This window comes from Episyrphus balteatus, chromosome 4 (assembly GCF_945859705.1).
Source record: "Episyrphus balteatus chromosome 4, idEpiBalt1.1, whole genome shotgun sequence".
Taxonomy (NCBI): Eukaryota; Metazoa; Arthropoda; class Insecta; order Diptera; family Syrphidae; genus Episyrphus; species Episyrphus balteatus.
The window spans coordinates 58,548,941-58,570,404 of NC_079137.1; positions in this window are offsets into that span (position 1 = coordinate 58,548,941).

Below are 21,464 nucleotides of genomic sequence, written 5' to 3' on the forward strand. Positions count from 1 at the left end.
AGTTATGATAAGAGGTTTTTGAATATCATCTTCGTGAATCAGGAATCAATCCTTAAATTATTGAAGAAAAAACATATTTCAATGAGGGGAGCAAATACATAAAAAAAAAAAATTGATCTGATGGAGTCTTAAAAAAACAAGGGTTCAAATATGTATGAGATGAGGTAGTACAAACGTACAATTAGGAAGCCTACTTATAAAAGAGTATGAGGAATATTGTTTAGTGCTCTAATTTGGATGAAAGAAGAAAATATTGTTATAAGCCTATATGGATGTTTAATATTTCCTTCAAATTATTGTATTTTATAATTTAATATCCGATTCAACATGAATAATTTGAGAAAGCGAAAGATTTCCATGTTCATAGGAACCGAATACGAAGAATAAATTGTGTCCTGAACGTGTCCCAAATGTGTCCCGAGTGTGTCCCAAATGTGTCCCAAATGTGTCCCAAATGTGTCCCGAACGTGTCCCGAACGTGTCCCGAACGTGTCCCCAAGGTGTCCCGAAGGTGTCTCGAACGTATCCCGAATGTGTCCCGAGTATGTCCAAAATGTGTCCCGAACGTGTCCCAAAGGTGTCCCGAACGTGTCCCGGACGTGTTCCGAACGTGCCCCGAATGTGTCCCGAACGTGTCCCGAATGTGTCCCGAACGTGTCCCGAACGTGTCCCGAATGTGTCCCGAACGTGTCCCGAATGTGTCCCGAACGTGTCCCGAATGTGTCCCGAACGTGTCCCGAACGTGTTTCGAATGTGTCCCAAATGTGTCCCGAACGTGTCCCGAATGTGTCCCGAATGTGTCCGGAACGTAATACAAACTTTACTGTCACATGTCCCACGATAATAAATTTTCATCAACGATTAATATTGAGTTTCATTTCTTGTTTGCTTATGTCGTCTTCAAAAAAGAAAGATAGTCTAATGCCAAAAAGGTTTTCGGGCACTATATTTACCAAATAATCTAGTACATTATTGCACATAATAATTGCATGCAAAATTATTGTATTCCATGCGGGTGGTGTTCCCCATGGACCCATTCTCATTCATAAACCGAGATCCAAATGAAAAACATATTTTAGGTATATGAAAACCAAGCAGGCTGTGAAGTAAAAGACTTATCTATTCAATAACATCCGCCGCATAGTTCGCTAGGTGATTTATCTTGCGTTTTATGTTTTTAACATGCCAACCTCATGACATATTAGGCCCAAGAGAAACTCAATTATGAGGTTAATGTGCGAACTCAAAGGATAACACCAGGATGAACTAAAACTACAATATGGCAAGAGTTTTAATGCGAAAAGTAAACTCTCTCGCTTAATAATAATGTTCTATAATAGTGTATCAAAGGCCGTAGCAATAGTAAAGTTGGGGGAGGGGTTGTGAGAGGGGAAGTTTTTTTATTATAGTTTTGCAGAAAGGCCTGAATTCTTAGCAAAAAAAAAAAAACTTATTTTGCCTAAAAGTTCCTTTAATATAATCTTACAAAATTATTTCGGGAACACTACTTTTTCAGTAGATCATAAAAAAAAAAAATTAACTCCTCTTGAAATATTTCCCAGACTACGTCCTTGATCACGTTGTGTTTGTTTTATATTTATGACGCTTCTGTTAGTCCTGAGTTGAAAGAGAAAGAACATCCTTGATGGCAATAAAAACAAAACAAAAACGAAAAAAAAAACAAATAAAAATAAACTGCACCAAAAAGTTGTTTCCACTGTTAAACACAATAGATTAGGTTCACACACAAACGTTATTCTGTTTTTGCACTAAAAAGAAAATCCAAACACAAGAAAGAAAAGTACAAAAAAATTCTATAAGAAAAAAAAAAGTTAAAAAAAAAACGAACAAGGAAACTATTTTAAATGTATTTTTCTTCCAGAATAAAAAAATTAAAAAAAAAAAAAATACCCCAACGTTATTTTCTGCCCTCGAGTATAGTGGACAGAAAATAGCCACGAGGTTTACTTAGACAACAAAGACATAGGTTTGTGAGGAACAACAAATAAAAAATAAAAAAAAAAAAAAAAAAAAAAAATCAACTACCATCTGCAGAAAACGCGAGTTAAAGAAGACGAAGAGTGTCTCCTCTGTTAGAAATTTTTTTTTTTCCCGAGAAAGCTAGAAATGAAAAAGACGGAAATTCTTGAAGGATTATTTCTCGCAAAGCACTTTTGTGTCAGTTTTAAAGCCGTTTCATGAGACATTTAATTTATTGCCTCAAAGCGGAATTTCCAGCAGTTTTTGTATAGTTATTTTTTTTTTTATTTTTTTTTCTTCTGTCTTAGAAAGAATAAAAAAAAAACTGTTAAATGTTTTATGGTTATTTAGAGAAAAAATCTAAATATAGATTTCTGAGAATTTTCTAAACTTGATTCTAAGAAATCTTTTAATTGATTCTTATAATTCGCACAGAAGACTTAATTTATAAATTGTTTCATTATCTTAGCTTTGTTAAGGCGATCATGATTTGATTATTACTAGCAAGTAAAGGAAGAACAGAAAAAGGAGTAGAATATTTTACGCGAACAAGAAATTAAGTATTTGGTCATTGTAATTTGGCTAAACGTCCAAAATCCCGAAAGGCCACAATCATGAAAACTCAGAATCTAAAATCTTAAAATGTCGAAAATACCAAAATAACGATATTCTGGGTTGCGATATGTAAAACATGTAGTTTTGGAAATAATAAATAAACTAAAAAAATAAGGGAGCGCCTTCAAATTAGTAGAAATTTACAATTTTTAATTTTAATTTTTTTTTATAAAGGTACCTCAAACATATAGTTTTTTTTTTTTTAATGGCTGCGGCTGTCGTTTGATTAAAATTTAATATTCTTGTATTACAATTTAATACTTTTTATATTAGTTTTTTAATAAATTTGTATTATATTTTAATACAATTATATTAAAATGTAATACAATTATATAGAACTGTAAAACAATATATTAAAATGTAATACAAAACTATTAAATTCTAATACAGCGGTGTTAAAATTCATACAAGATTAGAATTTAATCAACGGAGGCTATTTTCAAATAATTTTGGTACTACAAGTAGTTAACTTAATACTTTTATATTGAAATTTAATACGAAAAATAGTCCGGTCAAATTAAACTAAAATAAGGGGGGTGAGGTTATACATAAATTCCCAGCAAGCTGAAAATTGGTTGGATTGTTGAAAACACCATCATAAATTAAATCTAAAAAGTTCAGATCGATCCGAGACCTGGAAAAAAAATTTACTTGGGGTCAAAGGTCACAAAAACTGGGTTTTCACGATTTTCAGCAAAACGGTAAGTCTTATCAAAAAATGTTCAATGCAAGAATTGTCCATTATTATATATAAAAAGTGTCATGACACCTTTTTTTCTAGGACCCACCGTTTCCTAGGTATAACGGTTCAAAAAGTTGAAGTTGAGTTGTTGTTATCGTCATGATCAGGCATATTCTGAAAAATTTCCTAAAATTCCTAAAATTTTATTATTGAAGTGAAAACTTCTTTAGTATCGTAGTGATTTGAACAAGATGAAACGAAAAAGCGACACCAAAAAGCGACACCAAAAATCAATTGATTATAACTTTTTTGTTTTAATAGATAGATGAATGAAATTTTTACTGTAGATAGGTAATTAAGTAAACTATAATTGTGCAAAATTTCATTAAATTAAATATTCAAAATCCTGAGATAACGGTTAAAATATGTTCTTTTCCTAAACACGTTATATCTTTTGATCTAGGGCACATGACAATTTTATTTAAGTTTAATACGCATGCTGATAGTATTCCACAAGTTACAAGTCTACAAATTACAAAATCTTAAATTTAAAAACGTTAAAATACCTCAAAACACGTGCGGAGATCTGTTGCCGATGACCAGCCACCAGTGTAGGAAGTACCGTAATCTCAGTTTTAAATTTCGAGATGCTTGGCTTTAAAAAATTGTTACTTTTTTTGTAGGCATGTTAGAAACATGATTGAAAAGTCATATAAAAGGTGAAATAATAAGCTTTCAGATGATATAAATTTCGTTCTTCAATGGTTAAGAGTATAGGAAAAGCAAACAAAAAAAAATGGAAATTTTCACCATTTTTCCTGGTAGTTTTTGTTTAGAAAAGGTCCGAATATAATACAGGATGTCCGATAGAGAATGGACAATCCTAAACTAAAACGGCTGATAGCTACACTTATGACTGTTCTATAGCAACCAGTTCACAAAATATTGGCTTTTTTTCGTTCAGTGTATTTTAAATTTTATCATCTTATGTTTTCTTTCGCTACAATCACGAATGAATGAATTTTATTTATTTCTTTTTTTTTATAATTTTCTAAAATAATTGGATGAGTACATAAACACTTTAAAAATTTCATAGCTATTGCACATTTTCCTTAAAAAAAAATTTTGAAATCTGTTTTTCGAAGCAAAATGAAAAAAAATATTTTATGAATTTAAACACCTGCGGTATAAAATAATTCTATAGAAACTTATTTGGCCAACTTTCTTAAAAATATTGATAAATAAAATGTGATTTTAGATAGTGAATCTGGGTTGTGAGTGGTCAACGTCATCATCGATAATAACATTTCCGTCTCCCTATACTCCTACGGACAGTGACAGTGAAAGCGACTGTAAACGATCGCCAGTTTTGAAAAAAAAATTTGCATTCCAAATGCCTCACAAGTTCAATGCAGATTTAACTGATCCAACAAATCAAGTGCTTTTGAATCGTATGAATACAAAAATTTAACTTACAATACGGATCTTTTCTTGTGCTGCACTTTGAAATAGGAACTTTTGAAAAAAAAAACACCTATTTTTAGGGGTATTTTTGAGAGTTTTTTAATTTTCTGGAATTTTTTAAACTTTTCAAAAATAACAAAATTACTGAACTTATAGATATTGCTAATATGCCTATGTACGTACATACTAGCACAAAATTGGTTTTCTGAAAAAATTTTTGAGCGAATAATGGGAAAAACAATTTTAGTTTAAACCAAATTTTTTGATTGTTTTTAACTGTTTTAATTTATTTTTATTTTAATAGATAGATAGATGAAATAGCCATGGTTTTTATATATCACACATAAGGATGAATGCACTACAAGCTTCACAATCCTAAATTGAAAAAGTACAAAATTACCATAAAACACCTATGAAGATCGTTTGCCAATGATCAACCATCAATACAGGCAGCACCGTAATCTCAAGACCTCGTACAGATATTATTGAGGCATATAATTAAAGTTTAAATAATAAGCTTTCCATTGATATATAATTTATTAAAGGTTGAATGTAAAAACATTGACAAAATGTTGTTTAAAGATAAAAAAAAATTTGTTTGTTTTTCTTTTTTCATGAAAAATAATTGTTTTCAATAGATTATTTTTATAATTTTTACTCAATATAAAGACTTGAATATGATTATTTTAAGAAAAAAACTGGACCTTTTGACGGATTAATTTTTGTGTAAGCTTTTTATATAATCAAAAAATTGGCATAGTGAGAAAAAAAAGTAGGTATGTAAATTTGTTTTCACTTTTTTTTTCGTAAAATACCATTGTTTTCAAAAAATGATTCCTTTTTTCTATCGTTTAAAAAATTTCAACTTTTTATGACTTACCGTTTAGAAAACAGCCTCTTTTTTCAATGCAGTTTTACCCCTATTTCCCCTTCTTAATGTGTGAATTTCAGATACATATAAGCCTTTCAAATAAAGGGCTTAGAATTTTTAAAGCTTTTATAGTTTAAGCTGTTCTTTAATTATAAATTTTTACCCTTGCATTTTTGTTTCATCGTGTTTCACATCACAACAAAAAATAAGTTATCACCGATTTGACATTTTTAACGATGGTATAATAGAGACCTACTTTGCTTACTTTTTGAAAAGTAAGTAAAAACATGTCAAACAGACACAAGTAGAATGTTTTGGTAAAGGAAGCATATTCTTATGTTTGAAGAAGCTAAAAAACCACCATCATATGCCATCACATCAAGACAACGACGAGCGTCAGCATACGGAAATTTCTTGACACCTATTTTTACACTGACACTCTCACACAAAATGACTGTCAGGAAGGAAACTTCTCCCACACTTCCTGTTTGTATTCACGTTCCGTTAGACACAAAGGTACCTCAATATCTGCCATCACATTCCTTCTCCATAAAAGCAAGACAAGACAAAGCGACAGTAATTGATGGAATACGTGCTAACATCGTCGCCGCCGCACCGTTTCCCTATGGCAAAACACAACCATAGAACCAAAAATCTGTAAGCACGACTCCTAAAAGTATACAACCATTGCCATTTACTCACTCTCTCTAAGGTAAATAGCCCCCTATAGTGAAACATTGAAACCATTTGAGCATTTACTTCTGCTGGAACAAAAAAGAGTGATATCGTTCAGATGTTTGGTTGCAACCTCAATGACATGGTATTTCACATCCGTATCCTGCTCGACTGTTGTTGACTGGCTGGCGACTATACAACAATACAGAGAAGAAACTCCAGCACCTGTCTTACATGTCTATAAGAGACAATCAACTACTTAAAGTGGTTTTCATCCTTGATCACCGCTACGTGTATCATATTAGCACATCACGCGAGTTTGAACATTTTCTTCGTCTTCGGTACGAGAATATTCTCCCTGCGGTTTTAGTTCTGTTCGTTTCACTGTTTTATCTCTCTCTGGGTTTGTTTGCTGCTGTTCCTTGTATAGTTTCAGGAGTACGTAATAAAATTCCAAGCATGGTGTTGTCGTCGTTAAAGTTGGATATTGGTTATGGTAGCTCATGGTGGTGCAGCAAAAGTGCGGGTTTGTGTGCTAGGAACGTATGTTTTCTTGTGCGCTGTTGTACACAGTGTACGTGTGGCTCACACGCGGATGAATATATACCAAAAATGGCTATAACTATTTTAGAGTTCTTTTGGTATTTTTGTATTGCAGCTGCATAAGTGCTTGAAGGGAAATTTACTCAAAATAAGCACGAAGCTTGTTTGACGTTTAGTGAGAAAAATATAAAATAAGGAAAAAACTTTAAAAAAATATAGCAAAAATTGGTTAACTACAACACAAACAAGTTAAAAAAAAAAGTTTTTATTTTGGCCAATAAATCTCAAGAGCTTTATAGCGTTTTTAGTGTCGAATGAACAGTGAAGGCGATAAATTTTGGAAATTAATTTAAGTTTTTGTAGGGTTACCTAGTTTTAGGAGAATGGATGAAAGTACTACGACAAAGGTACGCAAGGGATAGTTATTTGCTAATGCAACTAAATTATAGTTTTTGAGGAAAGGGTTGTAGTTTCAATTTAAGTTTAACACAAATATTTGCATTACTGCAAGTATTTTGCAGAATATAAACGGACCCTAGTGAATAAATAACTTTAAATAGAAATTGACTTTTTAAAGAAAAATACAATTCTTTGGCGCCGCTTTACAGCCGCACCACCACCGCCGCCGACCGTTTGACGGAAAATTTCGCCGCACCACCTCTAGGGATGCCAGATTTGAAAGATAATGCTCTAAAAAAAAAAAGTCTTGTATACTTTTTTCATTAATCTAACCATTCTAAAGATATTCGAGGTCAAAGTTGAAAAAAAAAATTATAAAAACATTTTTTACTTTTAAAAATTTTGCAATTCAATATTTTCAAATTAGCAAGATGTATTCTTGTAGGGGCTTAAACGTTCTACAAAAAATTTCTTGGCATCAAATTGATTGCTTTAACCGTTTAGAAGATATTCGTATCCAAATCGCAATGCATACGGGTCATAAGAAAACTTATTGAAATCAGTGGGCATTGACTTTGGAGAGAATTTTGTATGGGAGCTCGATCTGCTTACTAGGCTTAAACCTAAAATTCTTTCAGAACAGGCAAAGAAAAGTGAAAATCGCATTTTTTTTGGAATTAGGGGCTGAATTTGTGTTAGAAAGGTCTACCCACAACCTTTGGAATCATTTTGCTGGATTAGAGGGACATAAAATTGATTGGCGGGACAAAATATACTGCCGGGACACTTACGGGACAAATGTTGTTTTCCGGGACAGTCCCTAACCACCGCCGCACAATGGGGCAAAATGGCAAAAAGGTGGCATTAAATCAACAAATAAAGCTATCCACTTGAAATCCAATCAGTTTCAATTAAAGTTTGAATGCCTTTTATAAAACAGTAATGCAATTGCAATTATAAAAAAAAATAAAAAACACTTTCATTTAATATAGAAAATTTCGCCGCACTATGATAAATAATTTTAAACTTTTCTTCCTCAGACTATACTGCGAGTTTGTTGAATCCTTTCTTTTTGAAAAGTGTCGTTTTTTTTTTTAAATGGTTTGTATGTGACGCGAACAGTGATGAATATCTGCAGAAGAACATTTTTACAGTTCCTGAGAAACTTATGATGGATAAACGAGAGTAGGTACATTCATGATATACAGCATTTGGGCAGAACGTAAAAAATGAAGAAGCACGAAGATACCAACTATAAGATAGACGGTTAAACATTTTTGAGATGATAAAGTTTGTGGAGAAGATGATAAATATTGGATTATTGTTATTTGTTATTCAACTGATGTACACTGATAGCTATTGTTTTTTTTTTGTGGGGGGGGGGGGGGTTTTGGTTGCTTTTTTTTTGGTTTTTAATGAAAACCATAATTTGAAAATAACATACAAAATTGTTTAAAGAGAGTAAGGCAACATACAAATAGAAACGTGTGTTATTGTTTAGCAAAAAGTTGTGACAAAAAATCAATTTTAGAAAATTTTCAAAAAACACTTTTTCGGATTTTTTAAAAATATTTCAATTTTTTTTTTATAAACAATTTATTGAAAATGTGTCCAATAACTTTACCAAATTTTGGTTTTTCTGTGTTGAAAAATATTCTCTTAAGAATGGCATACCAACTCTTTTTTGAAAAATTTAAAAAATTTTTATAAATAGGTACATTTTTTTTTTTAAACAATCGGCTCTTAAGATTTTTAAATATTTTGATCAAAAAGATCGTTTTTAATGCAAGAAATCAAAATATATTAAAATAATTTATTAAAAACAATCATTTCTTATGAAAAAAATGAAAAAATCATTTCCATCACCCAAAAATTAATTTTTTTTGATAAAACAACCTATAATAAATCTTATACCACGTGAAAGCTTATTGCTTCAGCTCAAAATATTAATATCGATTATGTCTATTAGGCATCTACAAAAAGAGCTAGAATTTTTTGAACTCGATCAATTTTCATCAAAAAATGAAAAAAAAACATATAATTTTATGTTCTCACGGTATTGAATCAATTTTTTTCAACGACAACCTATAAAAAATGTTATATAATGTAAAAGCTTATAATTTCACCTTTCATATGACGTTTCAATCTTATTTCTGCGATGCCTAGAAAAAGCGTTTTTTAAAGCCAACCATGTCGAAATTCCAAACTGAGATTACGGTACTTCCCACACTGGTGGCTGTTTGGGGGCAACAGATCTCCACAGGTGTTTTGAGGTATTTTTCAAGTTTTTAAATTTAATATTGTGTAGCTTGTAGTGAATGTACAGTTATGTGTGATATACCAAATGAAAGGTAACATCATCATGATGCTTAGTAAAGTTAAATCAAATTTGTATTTGCTTTAAATCAAAAGAGAGAACCTGTTGAATAATAAAATTTCATTTTACCTTTTTCTCAAAATTGTGACTAAAAAGTGGATCTGTTGAAGAAAAAAAGATAAAAATAAAAAACGGTTAGAAAATTTCAAAAAACTTGGGACAAAAAAACTTGTTTTTCCCGTTATTCGGTCAAAAATCATTTTGAAATACCAATTTTTTGCACATGTATGTGCACAGTCATAGACTACATGTTATATAAGCTTGAGATTTTTTGAATGCTACAAAAAATTTTAAAAAATAAAAACTCACCCAAAAATACCCCAAAATAAGTAGATGTTTTTCAAAAATTTATATTTCGAAACGCAGAGACCACCTATAATCACTACTTTGTCAAAGGTCTACCTCATGTTTTAGTTTTAGAAAACCATTAATAGCTTGGTTTCGAAATTTTTTAGAATTTTTTCAATACCATTGTCAGTCTTGCAATAAATTTATCTATTGATTAAAAAAAAAATTCAACTCTTTACATTGTCGCGTTTAGTAAATAGCCAATTTTTTGAAATTAAGTTTTACCCCTATTTACCCTAGTAAAAGATAGAATTTTTTAAAATCCTTGATATGTACTTAACTTTAGGTTATTATCTTTCAAATAAGCTATAGAAGACTTTTGTATCTCTAATAGTTTATTTTTAATTTTTAATTGAAATTTTTCCAGCGAGAGTGGAACGGGGTAAAATGGCGTCACTTTTTTGTGGTGGCTGCCATGGTTCATCAAATCAAGTCAATAATATTTAGATTAGATTAGGAGCTTAGTTTCTTTGGTACTTTCTAGATATTAATATTTGAGGTATCATTTAAAATTTTTCAACGTTACACTTCTACCGGGTGTGAATTGCAAACACACTTTCTTTTTAATTATATGTTCACTGTGGTGTATTAGTAACATTTTTTTCATTAACAAAAAATTGTTGTGATATATTGTTTTATTGCTAAACAAAGAATGAAACTATGTATTTGACCTTTAATAAAAGCATCCTTTATGGACTTATTTTTCACCAATTTCCATCCCTCATTTCATAAGAGCAACCCAGATGTTTTCGATTTTGTTGTAAAATGAATCATTTTTTTGACACATTGACCTTTTTAAATGCTATTTAGGGTCAAGGTAAAGGTCTTAAGTAAATTATACCTTTTTGGTGAGCAATCAAAAAACTATAAATAGCTTCAAAATAAAAAAAAACTCAATTTATATAAAGCAACTCTAAAGCTTCTTCATATTTCAAGGATACATTCAGTTCTTATGGTTCAAAATCTTTTATTAAAAAAAGATATTATCGAAACTTTTTATCCCAATATCAATGAGGAGTTTATTTTTTTTTTATATTTTGTTATTATATTTTGTTGAAGCAACAGGTGTTTAAGTCAATCTGTGCACAGTTTAGATTTATTATCCTTACACTTTCCAAAGGCAAAACGAAAAAAAAAAACAAAAATTAATAATTGACATGTCGATTAATCTAAACGAGAAATAACAAAAAAAAAAAAAGTTCCAAGTGTACAGGAGAGGTAGTTGATAGTCCATAAACAAGGACACACGTCCATATGTATACTTAAGCCACCAACAACAAAAACAACAATCCATTTACAAAAGTTAGCATAAAGAAATTTCAACCAACTCCTGGCACAACTAGACGCCTCTGTTCGAAATGTGATGTTTGAAATTAATTAGACTGGACCGTTTTTGGTCCATCTTGTTGGTGCGGACCGAAAACAGAATGAAATAATGATTGCCTGTCACAATATTTACGAGAATGTATTGTTGTTGATCCTTAGTATATGTAAAAATGTTGATGTTTGGTCTCTTTTTTGGCAGCAGAAAATACACACACTTGTTCATTTTCGAGGATACCTAATAAGAGAATATGCGTGTGATTATACTTATATGAGTGAAAAAACAGTTATAGAGACTATATTCTACTACATTTTGGGGATGTTATTTATGTGACTCCTTAGTCAATAAATATAAACAGAATTAGTAATGCGTAACTATAAGTTGATGTATGGATATTTGAGTTTTGCCCTTTTTGTATGGACCAGACCAACAGAATGAAATTTTGGGTGGGAATAAATTTGATAGCAAAAAATTATTATATTTTGTTTTCTCCTCTCTGGGCAAAAGAATTATGACTTTCACATTTGACCTTGAAATAAAAATGTTGAATTAAATTTTCCTAAAGAGATAATTTGAACGAATGGAAAGACAGTATAAACAGAAGTTGGTTTTATAGAATTTTGATGATTAATAGCTTTTTCGGAGTAAGAATTTTGAACCAAAAATCAATAGTTCGATATGATATCAACTTTAAAAAAAAAAAATTTGCTCCGAAAAATCACACTTTCTACTTTGTGAAGTTGTGAAGTTTTCCATGAGGAATTCTTGTCGCATTTTGTATGAAGAATTTTTTATCTAAGAAATCACACTTTTGACTTCGTGAAGTTCTCATTTTTCATGAAGAATTTTTGTCGCATTTTGTACGAAGAGTTTTTGCTCCTTTTGACTTCGTGAAGTTCTCATTTTTCATAAAGAATTTTTGTCACATTTTGTATGAAGAATTTTTGCTGAAAGAAATCACACTTTTGACTTCGTGAAGTTCTCATTTTTCATAAAGAATTTTTGTCGCATTTTGTATGAAGAATTTTTGCTGAAAGAAATCACACTTCTGACTTCGTGAAGTTCTCATTTTTCATAAAGAATTTTTGTCGCATTTTGTATGAAGAATTTTTGCTGAAAGAAATCACACTTTTAACTTCGTGAAGTTCTCATTTTTCATAAAGAATTTTTGTCGCATTTTGTATGAAGAATTTTTGCTGAAAGAAATCACACTTTTGACTTCGTGAAGTTATCATTTTTCACGAAGAATTTTTGTCGCATTTTTATGAAGCATTTTCGGTCAATAAAATCACACTTTTAACTTCGTGAAGTTCTCATTTTTCATAAAGAATTTTTGTCGCATTTTGCATGAAGAATTTTTGCTGAAAGAAATCACACTTTTGACTTCGTGAAGTTATCATTTTTCACGAAGAATTTTTGTCGCATTTTTATGAAGCATTTTCAGTCAATAAAATCACACTTTTGACTTCATGAAGTTCTCATTTTTCATAAAGAATTTTTGTCGCATTTTGTATGAAGAATTTTTGCTCAAAGAAATCACACTTTTAACTTCGTGAAGTTCTCATTTTTCATAAAGAATTTTTGTCGCATTTTGCATGAAGAATTTTTGCTGAAAGAAATCACACTTTTGACTTCGTGAAGTTATCATTTTTCACGAAGAATTTTTGTCGCATTTTTATGAAGCATTTTCGGTCAATAAAATCACACTTTTGACTTCATGAAGTTCTCATTTTTCATAAAGAATTTTTGTCGCATTTTGTATGAAGAATTTTTGCTCAAAGAAATCACACTTTTAACTTCGTGAAGTTCTCATTTTTCATAAAGAATTTTTGTCGCATTTTGCATGAAGAATTTTTGCTGAAAGAAATCACACTTTTGACTTCGTGAAGTTATCATTTTTCACGAAGAATTTTTGTCGCATTTTTATGAAGCATTTTCGGTCAATAAAATCACACTTTTAACTTCGTGAAGTTCTCATTTTTCATAAAGAATTTTTGTCGCATTTTGCATGAAGAATTTTTGCTGAAAGAAATCACACTTTTGACTTCGTGAAGTTATCATTTTTCACGAAGAATTTTTGTCGCATTTTTATGAAGCATTTTCGGTCAATAAAATCACACTTTTGACTTCATGAAGTTCTCATTTTTCATAAAGAATTTTTGTCGCATTTTGTATGAAGAATTTTTGCTCAAAGAAATCACACTTTTAACTTCGTGAAGTTCTCATTTTTCATAAAGAATTTTTGTCGCATTTTGTATGAAGAATTTTTGCTGAAAGAAATCACACTTTTGACTTCGTGAAGTTATCATTTTTCATGAAGAATTTTTGTCGCATTTTGTATAAAGTATTTTTAATCAAAGAAATCTCATTTTTGACTTCGTGAAGTTCTCATTTTTCATGATAAACAATTTTCGCTCCAAAAAATCACAATTTTTACTTCGTGAAGTTCTCATTTTTCAGGACGAATTTTTGACGCATTTTGTTTGAAGTATTTTTGATCAAAGAAATTACACTTTTGACTTCGTGAAGTTCTCATTTTTCATAAAAAAATTGTGTGTTTAAAAAAAAATCAATAACCACAATGAATCATTTCTGACAAAATAAAAAAAAAAACTTTCCAGACATATTAAATTAATTCGCACAAATTTACCCTTATTGTAGACATTGTATTAAATTCTTAATTTAAATAAGGTCAGCCCAAATATGTGAAATAAGCTAATGTTAAAAATCAACAAAAAAATATCAAACCATGTAAATAAAGATAAAATAAAATCGTTTCAAATTAAGAAACATTTAGACGCAAAAAAAATGGTTTTATTTTTATTTTCTTGTAATTTATACAATTAAAGTTAAACAAGACCAATTATTGTATAAATAATTAAAAGAATCCTTAGGTATTATATTTACCCACAAAAAATACAACAGAAAAAATAAAACAAATCGTTCTGTGATATCTACTTGTTGCCTGCCACAAAATATCGCGTTTCAATTAAAGTATTTTGAGTACATAAGCTTTTGGTTAAACCAATAAAATAAGATGAAGTGAGAAAGTATGGGGAAAGGAGATAAATTCCACGCCTGGTTGCGCTCTGGTAAAAAATAAATAACAATTTCGTTTCTTTTTTTTTTTTTTTGTTAGTGTCCTTGGTTTAAAATGAAACAATTTTTGCTGATGCTTTCGCAAAAAAAAACGAAAAAAAGACCCCCAAAAAAGTATCCTTTAAGTTTAAGTACACCCACAAACATACACATACACACACACAATTGATACCAAACCGATGAAAAGCCAAAAAGCATATGACCATTAAAAAAGGTTTATTATTTGTTTTCCTCTCCGAACCTTCTTCGAGAGGATATTTTTTTTTTTTTTATTTTTTTTTTTAATGCCACAGTCCACAGCCATCAATAGCTCTCAGAGTAGTCCGACAGCCATTCCCAGGACGATGGGAAAAATTAACGAACCGTAGAATATGTTCTTTTGTTCTTTTCGCTTTATTTTTTGGAAATTTGAATCTTTCGAAAGAATAAGCACAAAATACGTTCACCGGCCGGTTAATAGTCTCCTCTTTCCATCGCTCCTCAATGTCCTGTCAGGAGTATAAAAAGCACTTTCACCAAAAACGAAAAACCAACCATCAGACAAAACCACAAATTCGACCAACACATCAGCCCTCATTTCAACATCCAGGCGTATAAAAACTACATGAGGACTACTACACTTTTGGCAAAGGACTACATTCATACAACACAACCATATCCTTAACATTAAAACCAGGCTATATATGAACATTTCTTTTGGTAGAAGAGAATAAAATAAAATTCAAGGATTATCCAATTGTCTATCAATTTGCTTCCATCCGGCAGTAACATTGCCAAACGGCGAAAGGAAGAGAAGAGCCGGCACGAACGAAATCCTGCAAAAAGAATTGCTAGCAAAAAACTCCAACAAATCAACTTGTGGTTAAATTGTCGCTTGTCGGTCTATATTTCTCTCTCCTTCATGTTTTTTTTTACTTTTCTTTTTTTTTTTTCTTAAAAAAAGGAAAGAAAAAAAAATATTTTCGTAGTCACGAATTGAAGTGGAAGGAAGAGCTCTTGCGTTGTCTAGCCGTTCCCGTTATAAAGCAAAAATTCCTTTTTACTTTTTTTTTTTAAATAAATTCCCATATATTCTCATACCTTATGTTATAAGATGGCATAAATAACGATTACTTTTGAACTCGATTTGCCCATCCTTTTTTTTTTACACAAATACTCTTTTTCTCTTTGGATTTTTCACTCTTTGGTACAAAAAAAATATCGATTTACTTGTGAAAGGACATTAATTTATATAAAAATAAAAAATACTTATTTCTATAGAAATGGTGCAAGTCCAACAGAATAGATTTATGTACCTTTAGGCTTGTTGGGTTGAAATTTTTTTTTAACATTATTTTGACCTCAACATCAGGAAGGAAAATGTACGACTATATGAATGAGTCGTGTTAACTTGGTTTTCTTATGATGAATTGGTTCGAGAAATTTTGATATGAAAAATATATATAACTTTCAATTTCAAAAGATATTATCAAAGCGTCACGGGAAAGGTTTTAAGAAATAAAAATTCTACATAAAGTATGAGAACTTCACGAAGACAAAAGTGTGATTTCTTAAAACAAAAATACTTCATACAAAATGAGAACTTCACGAAGACAAAAGTGTGATTTCTTTGACAAAACTACTTCTTACATAATGCGTCAAAAAATTCTGATGAAAAATGAGAACTTCACGAAGTTAAAAGTGTGATTTCCTTGAACAAAAATTCTTCATAAAGAATGGGAACTTCACGAAGTCAAAAGGGTGACTTTAAAAAAAAAAATGCTTCATACAAAATGCGTCAAGAAATCCTCATAAAAAATGAGAACTTCACGAAGTTAAAAGTGGGTTCTCCTTGACCGAAAATGCTTTATACAAAATGCGATAAAAATTCCTCATACAAAATGAGAACTTCATGAAGTTAAAAGCGTGATTTCTTATATCAAAAGGGCGACAAATATTTCGCATGAAAAATGAGAACTTCACGAAGTCAAAATTGTGATTTCCTTGAACAAAAATGCTTCATACAAAATGCGTCAAGAAATCCTCATGAAAAATGAGAACTTCACGAATTTAAAAGTGTGATTTCTTTGAGCAAAAATGCTTTATACAAAATGCTACAAAATTTATCCATAAAAAATTGAGAGCTTAACGAAGTCAAAAGTCTGATTTCTTATTGAGTAAAAAACGCTTGAAAGAGGATTTGTCAAAATTCTTCATAAGGAACGAGAATTTCATGTCATAAAAAAGCTTTTTGTAGTGTATTCATATAAAATCGTTAAAAAATATTTCAAACTCAAATAATAAAAAAGAAATTAACTCAATAAAAAAAAATTAAATATTTCTTGGTAACCCACTTAAAATGTCTCCAAATTTGCATTAGGTATTATTATTAAGAAAAACAAATAAAAACACAAAAATTAATAAAATTAAATCTGTGCTAGCTTTAAGTGCTTTGTTAAATCAAACAACAATATATTTTAATTGCAGAATGCCATTAAACAAACAAGAGAAGAAATTCTCTTCCCCATCTCATATACCATTAAAATTGTTTCAAGTCCTCTTGCAGACAAATAAGCTCAAATCAAAAGGCCATTACAAATTTATGGCCTGTGAATTCATGACCCAGAGTCATAAAAACCAATAATCCTCTGGTAATGGTGATGGAGAGATTGAATACTTTTATATGTTTTGTTGTTTGTGTTTGTGTGTGATGCTTCATATCACATAAGGAATCAAAATCATGTAACCACACCAACACCATCAACCTCATCCCTTATTCCATATTTTATCTCCAGATTTTCATCCAACAAAAAATGCGATAAAACTGAAAGACTGCAAATAAAAAAATATGCCTATTAGCCCCTCTTTTTCCGGCCATGACATTGACGAATAACCTAAAATGCAAAACTATAATATTTTTTTGTATTTTTTTTTTTGGTTTTGTTTATTTCTTTGGAATTTGAAAGACTCAAGCAGTCAAGGCACGTTTTCGATTTGGTTTTGCAGTGAATTAGTTATATGGCCATACAAAGTAATTGGACTACACAATCTCCATCAGCTTTTGGATATGTTCAGTATCTTTTTCTCTTCGACAGAGAAGGAAAAAGAGGATGAATCCATCTCCATCTCCAAGCTCTCAACTTCAGATCATGTCCGATGGCATTTGGCCATTTATAGAGTTTGAGTCTAAGCAAACTAAAAGTCTGAATAGCAAACTAGTTGCCTGCCTCTGCCTGCTTTGGTTTGGTAAAAATGGAAAGACGTTGAAGACTTTTGTGTATGGCACTTTAATAATTCATTTTTGCCCGATACATGTTTAATCCGTCGAGTGGAAATTGGATGAATGCACTTAACGGAATTAATTAGATTATGGTTATGTGTGTGTTTGCATTCGTAGATGTTAGATTTTTTGTATATTTATTTTGAAATATACAAAATAATATTACGAAACGTGACTTTTATTATTTTTTTTTTTTTTTGTAGAAAAAAAAAAGACTCTTATGCGGGTAAATAGTGAATAGACTACTTGTCAACTGCAGGAAATAAAATATTTTCCAGTTGGATGAATCCTTAATTTAAATGTAACCCCTTTTATTTTATTTTATTTTATTTATTTATTTTTTTTTTTTTCAAATCCAAAACACATATCCTGCAACCAGTTTTTTGTTTTGAAAAGACAAAATAATTGAATTGAAAATAATTTGTTTAATTAAATTTAGAATTTTGAAAAATAAATATGAGTGGAAAAAAACGTTATGTGAAAGAGATTTTTAAACATAAAAAACTTTTTTATGTCAGTGAACAAAATTCATTTTTCTTAGGGCCAATTTTTCAATAGTCAGTTAAACAGTCGTTAGTTAGTACTTATTTCCCGGATAGAGAAAAAATTAATTTTTCAACAGTCAGATGTTGCTTATTCCTAGAGTTCAAGTTGCTTACATTTTTAAGAATTTTTATATAGAAATTTGGGAAATGAAGGTACTATAAAGGTAAAAAAAACATTAAATTGGTTTTTTTAAAAAATGAAACTAAATCAATCTGAAATCAAATTGCCCTTCAAAACAAGTATTTAGTTTTGATTGATATATTAAGATACATTTTTAGAAAAAAAAATTTTTAAAATCGTTAGAGCCGTTTTTTAAAAAAACTAATTTTTTGGAAAAAAAAGTTTTAAAATAAAATTGCCATTTTGTAGAAATCACTAATCGACATCTAAAAACAAAATTTCAAAAAAATACAATGTCCCGTTTTCGAATGTTTGATTTTTCAAAAAAAAAAAAAAATTTTTAAATCCAAAAATTATTTTTTCGAAATTTTATTTTTGGCTTAGGTATTTAAAAATTATATAAATGGTTCTTCACAAAAAGTTTCGTTGAAATCGAATAAGCCGTTTCAAGAATATCGGATTTAAAAAAAAAGCGGTTCTATGGCAGGTACCGTAATGATTTTCAAAAAAAAAAAAAAAAATCGTTGGTTCTTAAAACTTACATTTGAATTTTTTTAACAAAATCGTTGGAGTGGTTTTTGAGCAATTTCAACTTAAAATCGGAATATGACAAGTACGGTTATTTTTGGTCCAAACAAAATTTATTCCAAAAATCCCTCTGGAGAGTCTCAAAAAATTGCAACATACCAAGTTTGAAGTCAATCGGCCTATCCGTTTTACCTTTAGCACCTTATACAGACACTTTTTTGGCATTCTCTACCATCGTAATAGGTATCATGGAAAAATGTTATCTCAACTTTTTTTTTATACGATATATGTATCGCAAGTAAAAAATTTAAAAAAATGGCATCCGTAGGGGATCGAACCTGCTTGTGCTTTACCATTTTGCCATCTCACTTATAAAAATTAATATGACAAACTGCAACTCAACCATACGACGATTTTAAGAAAATTGATGAATATGTTTTTCATCATTGATTCAATGTAGAACGCATTAAATTTTACTATATTTACGTTGTTTCTCTGGGTGGGTAACAAAGGTGTTTTTTTTTTTAGTGAAAAAATTGATAGGTCACCCTAATGAAATTTGATAAAATCCTCACAATTATGATAGAAAGCAAGAATAAAGAGTCTTTATGAAATAATTTTTGGTCAAAAGGGTGTTTTTTTCGAAGAGACTGAAAATTCTGCAATTGGTACCAAAAAGCCAATGATTTAGAACTACTTTGTACCAAGAAAATGATGATAAAATAAGAAAAGGAAGGTATAATATAATTTGGATTTAATTTTATTAATTCCTACAACAGAGGTGTTTGTCTTCAAACACTAGTTAATTTTGCCTATTTAAATGGGTATAATGGTTTCAAAAGATATGTTTTTCAAAAAAAAAAACAAATTAATTCAAGAAAATTTAGTTAAAAAAAAACTAATGCATTCTACACAAATTTTAATCCATATCTTATTTCATACACATCGTATTTAATACAAGCAAGGGTTCATATGGATATCTACGAAAATTTATTTTAAAAATGAAAATTTTAATGACATTCCCATGAATTTTTGAAGTGAAAACTTCATTAGTATCGTATAGTGATTTGAAACAAGAATCAATTGATCATAACTTTTTTGTTTTAATAGATAGATAAATGAAATTTATACAGTAGATAATTAAATAAATTATGATTGTGCAAAATTTCAATTAATTTCAAATTCAAAATTTTAAGATAACGGTGAAAAGATGTTCTTTTTTAAACACGTTATATCTTTTGATCTAGAGCACATAACAAATTTATTTAACTTTAATACGCATGCTGATAATAGTACCTTTCATTTAATATATCACACATAACGGTATGTGCTCTACAAGTTATATAATCTTTAATTGAAAAACTTGAAAAATACCTCAAAACACCTGTGAAGATTTGTTGCCGATGACCAGCCAGCAGTAGACGAAGTACCGTAATCTCAGTTTGAAATTTCGACATGGTTGGCTTTAAAAAATTCTTACTTTTTTTGTAGGCATGGTAGAAATATGATTGAAACTTCATATAAAAGGTGAAATAATAGTGATATAAAATTTATTATAAGTTGTCTTAAAAAAAATGGATTTAATGGCGTTAGAAGAGAAAAGAGATTGATTGTTTTGCTTTTTTTATGAAAACTAATTGGGTTGAAAAAATTCTAGCTCTTTTTGTAAATGTTGTATATACATGGTCGATATAAATATTTTGAGCTGAAACAATAAGCTTTCAGATGGTATAAAATTTATTGTAGGTTGTCATATAAAAAAAATGATGGAATAAAAAAAAGTTACCTATATTTTTTTCGATTTTTTTAAAATGATTTTTAAGGTTTCACTTCAACCACGTGTGAATTGCACACACGATTTTTTTTCCTTATGTACCTTTAAGATTGTGTTTATAAACACAAAAAAAAAATGCAAAAATCTGTTTTGTTTATATTTTCGACACAGCAAAATATCATTTTTCACTTGGCATCTCGTTCTCCCTCTGTAGCTGATGCACGTTTAAAAATGCCACACCTACAACAAATGTTTTACCTTCACCTTGACTGCTTCTTCCATATTATATGAGTTCACATTAAAAAAAAAAAAATACCCACTCACCTGGAAAACGTTGCCAATGTTAATTTAAGGCACTTAAAGTCTGCCAAGTAGCGAGGTATTGTAAAAAGGAATTCGGTTAATTTTCTCCAGGAAAAAACGAAACCAAAAATACATAAACTTTTTATTAAAAAAAAAAAAATGAAATGATTGTGAACTATACAAGTACTTATGCCAAGGAATGTGTGTATGTGTGAGTGTTTTTTTTTTTTTTTAATCCTGGCTTCTGTTTATCCGTGTCGTTTTTTTGCTGAGCATTAAAAAAAAAAAATAAAAGTAGTCACTCCCAATACCATTTTTTTTAAAAGTCAAACAGGACCTTGAATGACTGCCTTTGAAAATGTGTGTGTGTGGTACCTACATACTCTCGGATCCTCCGGTGAACAAGAAGTCATATGTACATTTCCACTCCACTCCCTAAAGACATCAGACCCATGCAAAAAAAAAAACCATGCATAGCATCATCATCATCTTCATCAGCAAAATCACACATACATACAATACAAGCTAGAAGGCAGAGAGAGAATATATGGTGAAAC